Source organism: Heterocephalus glaber, unplaced genomic scaffold, assembly GCF_053883595.1.
Source record: "Heterocephalus glaber isolate CG9 unplaced genomic scaffold, H.glaber_assembly_v1.0 deba00001060, whole genome shotgun sequence".
NCBI lineage: Eukaryota > Metazoa > Chordata > Mammalia > Rodentia > Bathyergidae > Heterocephalus > Heterocephalus glaber.
Window position 1 is genome coordinate 2641734 of NW_028258185.1, and position 7812 is coordinate 2649545.

The following is a 7812-nucleotide window of genomic DNA, read 5'->3' on the forward strand; positions in this document are numbered from 1 at the left end:
CCCTATTTACACAGACATCATTTCCATTTTTTAATCTTTTTGCATAATTTTTCCTTTCCTTTCTTTCCTTTCCCCTTCCCCTCCCTCCACCCCTACCTTTTTAGGCCTTTTCTTCCTATTTCAAATTATCAATTATTAATTTTAATCATTTTAACCCTTATTTACACTTTCAGTTTCTCACGCTAGAGAAACTATTTGGTACTTACACATCTGTGTCCTATTTATTTCACTTAACAGTATTGACTCAATGTGCATCCATTTAGTTACAAATGACTCTAGTTTCTCATTCTTCATGGCTGAGTAGTACTCCATTTTATAAAAGAACCCCACATCTTCTTTATCCAGTTTCCAGTTGGTGGGCACTTGGGCTGCTTCCAAGCTTTAGCTATTACAAACTGTACTGCTATAAACATGAGTGGACATATGTCACTGTGGTATGATTCTTTTAATTCTTTTCAGAAGATACCCAGCAGGGGAATAGCCAGGTCAAATGGGAGTGGTAATCCTAGTTCTTTGAGGTATCTCTGTACTGATTTCCACAGTGGTTGCACCAGCCTGCACTCCCACCAGCAATGGAGAAGGGTTCCTTTCTCTTCACATCCCCACCAGCATTTGTTATTGGTTGATTTATTGATAGCAGCTATTCTTCCAGGGGTGAGGTGGAATCTCAGTGTAACAACCCATGTTTTAAGAACTCTTCAGACTTGCAGCCTGTCATTGAGACTTGCAACTTGCCTTTTTTGTTCAGTTCTGGACATCTTGTTTGTAGAATCTCAATATCTTTTTTAAAGTATACATTATTTGTACAGAACTATGATTTTTGCTGATTGTAATGTAAAGTACTGTATTGTAGTTTTTTTAATGCATTACAGCACTGCATGTAAGAGTTATGCAACTAAAAGCAAAGTCATTGAGTTGGAGTTTCCTTTGACCATTTCTTTGTTCTGAATATTGTCATGTACATACTTAGACATTCCTCATTTAGCAACCAATTTCATGAACAGAACGTGGCAATTAAAAGCAGAATGTCTGTATCACAAACTATATTTATAATTATATATTGTATACATACACATAAGCTGTATTTCCACACCTGAAATTCAATTAAGCTCCCTGATGTGATTTAATAGATACATAAAGCTAGAATGGTAGATTGAGCCTGGTTAGAAAAGTTCAATCTGTTATATGTATGTGAAAAGGTATATGAAATGCAGGTGAGCAGAATCCATTGAGAGAACTCGATGGGGTAGACCTGAACTCAGGTGTCAGGAAAGCAACCACCCTGAGTTCCTCTTCTCTCCAGAGTTGGGCTTTAAGAACATGCACTCAGGGGATCAGAATAGCAGCAATATTTCTGTTCTAATAAGGAGCTTTGGATATTGACCCCCTTGGGAAATAGAGACTGTGGGAGTCAGCCAGAGAAACCTCACTCAAAAGCCCCATCTAGTCAGGAAGCAATAGTTGCTGGTCCTCTCAAAGATGATCTTTTGATCCAGATTCCACTAGCTCAGCTGGTGCAACTGGCCTTCCTGAGACCAGATCTTCTGCTGTCCATATCCCAGTGAGATGCTCAGCATTATTCTTGCTGAAACTGACCAGGTAACCAGATTTCCTCAGTCAATAATTTGACCATGAGCACAGGTGATTTGCTTCAATTTCACCCAGGGGAAGCAGTGAGAACAGCATGTGCAAAAGATGATGAGAAATAGGTCTCCCATGAGCCTGTCATGTTCACATATTTCTAGTTTTCTCTTTTAGTTTTACAATACTCACCCAGCTCTCTTTATGTTGGAAACCTGCTATCATTGCTTCACAATGACAGCAACCAGTTACCCCCTGAACAGAAATCTGCCCTTTCTTAAATAAAATGCCTCTCATGAAATAGTGCAACATTTACGTGAATCTTTTGGTGGTGATAGGAGAATTTTGTTCAATGGATTAGTTTTCTGGAGATACTGTAATAACATATTATATAATGTGTTAACTAATAACAGAAATTAATTTCCTCACAATCCTAGGGGCCAGAAATTGACAGGTCACATTGTATGCTGGGTTGGTTCCTCCTGAGGTCTCTGTCTTTGATTGACAGATGGCTATTCTCACTTAGCATTTTCTCCTGGTTTTCACTTTGTGTCTGTGGCCTAACTTCCTCTTTCTTAGAAGAACCCCTGTCATGTTGAGCTAGGGCTCACTCTAAGGACCACAATTTAAATTAATTATCTTTCCAAAGAACGAACTTTAATGCAGTCACTTTATGCAGTATTAGGTGTCAGATTTCAACCTATTAATTTTGAAACAGACAGAATTCATCCAATAAAAATAATTTTGTCTCTTATTTAATGTTCAATTTCTTAATACATGACTATATAGAAAAGTTTATTCTACCCATGTAGGGGACTGTGAGGACTCTGGGGAAGGCTCTGGAGTCACAGAAAGCCTCATTCTGCAGTTTCCCAATACCCAAGTTATGATTTCTAAAATTACCAAATATTTTAAAAAGAAGAAGAAGCAACAGTGTAATTAACAGCAACAACAACACATGACCACACACATGACCACATGCCAACTCTTTCCAAAGCTAAGAAATGTAACATCTTCCTATATCCAATTCAGGTCTTTTTAAATGGACTGATAAAATATGAACCATACAGAATTCATCTATTTGGTATTTTATTCTATTCATTTCCTTCTTTACCAAAAGTTCTGCCATCTTGGATTCACTGGGGCTCCCCATGCATTGCTCTGAATTGTATATGTAGGAATAAATAAGCAGTAACTATAACATCCATCAGTCAGGGAAAGCTGAAATAATGTTGTGAAAATACAGTAGAACACTCTGCTATTTAAAACTCATGAAGGAGAACTAAAAATATCAATATTAACAAAAATGAAATCATCTTTATATGACAATTATAAATAATGTATACTGTAGGATTCTTGTTATTAAAAAAGTTAAAGGGTGACATATCTGCAGATTTTGTTATGTGAAAAATATAATGAAACAAAATATACAGCTTGGGAGAATATTTACGTCGCACCAGTTAATAATTTCTCTGAGGAAGGAAAAAATCAATTTGTGCAAGTTTGTAATGCTAGGTGCCTTACTTAGCCTCTATCAAGTCATAAATAAAAATACATAAGCACAGTACAGCAAGCATCATCAAAGATGTGAGTTGTTTACATTAGGGGAGCCAATCTCATGTTGTTCTCTGTACTTTGTGTTCTGCATCCAACATCCCTAATGTGAAAATGCATAACTGTGCAGGTTTAAAAGTACTTAAAATGGTCTCATGGCATAGTCTTTTTCATATAACATTTTTAGTGTATATATTAATAGATTTTTGTGGTTCAAGCATCTCATTTATTTAATTAAGTTTCATTATTATATATAATATATTGTCACATTTCCTGGTCAAATGAATATTAATATAATTGATGTATGTTTCTTTTTCTATTTTTCTCTGTAACAGATTCCCAGAGGTAGCTGCAGTACGGAAATTATATGCATTTATAAATTTACAGGCATTTTCTCCTTTGTTCCTATAATTAAGCTGCTGTACCCTATCATTTCCTTCTGAGACCTGAAAAGCACATGTGCTATTGCTCATGGGAGATACATATATATATATATAGATAGATAGATAGATAGATAGATAGATAGATAGGTAGATATAGATATATCACGCTTCAGTGATTTATATAAACTGCATACGTGATTTACAATTCACCATACTAATAAATGTCTGGAAACTAATGGCCACGACTTTGAGCACCTTTTGTAATTGTAGAGGCCAGAGGTACCTAGTATTAATCTCATTGTGTCACAATACATTTAGTATTAAAATATGTATACATGTTTTTTTCCTATATATATATATATATTAAGAGAGTTCCACATAACCATCATTCTGCTGGCTGCTTTTTCTTTATTCATTTCTCATCATGGAAATATTTCTATGTGTTTTCATCCAAAATTTCTTTGCGCAAAGAAGCTGTATATTTGCACAAATAGAATTGTACATATTTAAGATGTGCAATGTGATGCTTGAAGAAGTTTAAATTGTGAAGTTACTATCACACACAGCTGATTAAAACATCCACTAGGCAGGTCTCATTAGGTAAATGAGGACAAACTTACTCCTAATCCATTTGAAGGTTGTTCTCCAATGCGAAAGTAGGGCTTGAGCTTGGAATAATTTCAGAGTATGCAAGTCTAATATGCCACCAAATGATCATTGCTATCATAGCTGCTTTTCTCTCTTTCTCAAGAAATGAAGAACTCTGCTTTCCAGGAACACTTCTGCTAGGAAGCCTGATTTTCTAATTTAGGTTATCTTGTAGTTTTCCATTTTCCAGGCACTAATAAATTGTTTTTGTGTCCCATCATTTTCTGAGGAGACTTCAATTTCACACTTTCTTTTGCTAAACTATTTGGTATATATTTATTTATCTATGCTACTTATCTAATTAATGGAAGAAGTTCTTTTAGTATGAGCGTGAACCATTCATATTGTTGCCCAGATTCCCTTAGAATCAGGTGCTAAAACAGATTGCATGGCTCCCAAGGATGATTCTTATGAGCTGAAGTTGATCTGCACTGTTCTCTGATCTCTGCTCCCAATCACTTTGATATTTGCCTTCTATCTGTAACAATTATTTTCATAGGTAGAAGTGACTATACATAAAAATCAAGGGAAAAGTTTAAGCTATGCTGAGGTAGAATCTTTTTAAAATATCAAGGAAAAAAATGAGACACTCATGGTCATTTATTAATGTTAATTCTAGTCTATCAAATTTTCCAAGATATACAAATCAACTGCCAGATCATCAGAGCTTGGACTCAGTCTTTTCCAAAGAACATTTTGTGTTTATGATGTATTTCCATAATTCCAAGGGCTGGTACAATGGATAACATTAATAATGGTTCCACCGCTCCTAGGGCAGAGGTGAGCCAATCCCAGGGCCCAGAAGGAGACTCCCCACCACCATTCCACGGCTCACTCCTAGGGCAGAGGAGGCGAGCTGCGTGGGCACCAGCAGCACTCCCCCCCCGCCATGGAAATGAGAAAACACGTAAACAAGCCTCAAAAACAGACTTCCAGATCACTTACAGCAACCTCAAAGGGAAACGAGAAGAACCAATCTGATACTCAACCACCTGGACTCCCTGAACTGGCAACAAAAGAGGATCTGGAGAAAATGAAATCAGAAATAATTTCTCACATAACAGCAAAGATTGTGCCCGTAGTGCAAGACATGATTAATAAATCTAGAGAAGACACAGATAAAAAAATAGAGGATCTGAGGAATATGATGGAACACCAACGTAGGAAACAAATGGAATCCATAAAACAGATGCAAATGGATTTCCAGGAGATTAAAAACTCCATTGAAAGTCTACACAGCAGAATGAGCCAATGTGAGGACAGAATTTCAGATACAGAAGATAAGATTGTAATTAGTGACCAGGAAAAGAAAAATTTCTTTAAAATTGTAAGGGACCACAAGAAAGCAGTCCAGCAGCTGCTAGATGATGAAAAGAAGAATAACATAAGACTGATTGGAGTGAATGAAGAAACAGGAGAGAGTGCAGATGACATAAAAAAACTGTTCAGAGAGGAGATGGCAGAAAACTTCCCAAGGAGGGGAAAAGAACTTGACATACAGACAAGTGAGGGATATAGGACTCCAACTAACCTTGATCAACATTCATAATGGGACAAGACCTTCCACTAATTCTGCAGCATGCCAATGTTGAAAAGCAGTCTTCTAGAAATAAATTAGATAAGTTCACTCTCAGTTTTCTTTTTGATTGAGGGCATGGGATATTTCTGAGGAATATCCATACTTTATTCTCTGTTACAGTACCACCCATTACAACAAAGTATGAAAATGTGTTGTTCAATCAAGGCAACAGAAGTTAGAGGAGGTTTGAGACAAGAGGAATGAAAAGACAATGTAAGAAGAGATTTGAGTATTTATATGGCTCTACATAAATGAGAAGAAAAGCATTATTCTCAGGTATTTTTCTACTAAAAATCTTCCTGAGAGATATAATGGCATCATGTGCATTGATACATACATACCATATTTATACCATGGCAATACACAATAACTAAATATGGAAATGACTTGTGTGCTCATTAGCAGATGAATGGATAAGGAAAATGTATTGTATATACACACCAGAGTATTACTTGGCCATAAAGATAATATTGATTTAATTTTAGAAAAATGGATAGCCCTTGAGAACATGCTACTAAATGAAGTAAGTCATTCACATGATTTCTTTCATATGAGAAACCAAAAACATAAGAACTTTAAAGCACAACATGAAAGAGAGGTTGTATGAAAACATAGAAGTCAAATTTGTGGAGTTGATAAATAGATCTAGGGAAGAGGAGAGAAAAATGGCAGAGGAAAGGAAAGTAAAAATGATCAGACTTTAATATGTATATGTAACGGTTCCCCAAGATGAATTTAATTATTATGTATCATCACCATATACCAACAATGAATAATTGAATATATAACTAAGTAAATAACAACTGACCAAAAAGAAAAGAAAACCTATTCTGCTCATCACTAGACTTGTCAAAAGTAAATCCACAATGGTAGCAATTTTCTTCTCTCTCTCCATGTTTCCAGGTGTTGCACCTGTTTCTTGTAAATAACCACTGGTTTCATTTTATTATCACTGCATCTTTTCCCCCACATCAATAGAGAACATGGAAGCTATAAACCAAACAGCTGTCTCAGAATTTCTTCTCCTTGGACTGACAGATTACTCAGAGCTGCAACCCCTCATCTTCAGCCTGTTCCCGTCCATGTACCTGGTCACAGTGCTTGGGATCCTGCTTATCATCCTGGCCATCACCTCCGACTCCACCTCCACACCCTCATGTACTTCTTCCTCTCCAACCTGTCTTTTACTGACATCTGTGTAAGCACAACTATAATTCCAAAGATGCTCATGAACATCAAAACACAGAGTCAGGCCATCACTTACAAAGGGTGCCTCATCCAGGTCAGTTTTGTCTTAGCTTTGGCCTTTCTGGAAAATTTTCTCCTTGCAATGATGGCCTATGACTGCTATGTGGCCATTTGCCACCCATTGAGGTACACAATCATCACGAGTCCCCACCTCTGTATCTTCCTTGTTGTGTTCTCTCTGTTAGCATGCTAGATGCACTGTTCTACAGTCTGATGGTGCTCCAGTTGTTCTTCACCAGAATCCTGGAAATCCCACACTTTTTCTGTGAACTTGCTCAGATCATCAAGCTCGCCTGTTCTGATACATTCCTTGATACCATCCTGATCTATGTCTCAGCTTTCATATTTGCTGGTGTTCCACTTTGTGGAATCATTTTCTCTTATTTTGCATTGTGTCTTCTGTGTTGAGGATCCCATCCCCTGGAGGAAAGTATAAAGCCTTTTCCACATGTGACTCTCATGTGTCTATTATCTCCTTGTTCTATGGGACAGGTTTTGGGGTTTACATTAGCACTGTGATAACTGACTCATCTAAAAATATCACAGTGGCTTCAGTGATGTATTCTGTAGTCCCTCAAATGTTGAATCCCTTTATTTACAGTTTGAGAAATAGGGACATGAAGGGAGCCTTGAGGAAACTCATCCATGGAACAACTTCTCTTTCATGTGGTTTCATTCACTTTTGACTTGGGTGTCTAGAGTAAGTTTTACAGTTTAGATATAAAGTGTCCCACAAAAGTCTCACATGTTTGGATGGTGAAGGGATCATACTCTTCATTGGATTTATCCATTGATCTCTTTAGTAGCTAACTGTGCTGT

The 7812-nt window shown here is 36.8% G+C and overlaps 1 pseudogene; it reads left to right on the forward strand.

Moving 5' to 3' along the window:
- The first annotated feature begins 6725 nt into the window (after positions 1 to 6725).
- On the forward strand, positions 6726 to 7679 carry LOC106008491 (olfactory receptor 7G2-like; annotated as a pseudogene).
- Positions 7680 to 7812: the final 133 nt, after the last annotated feature.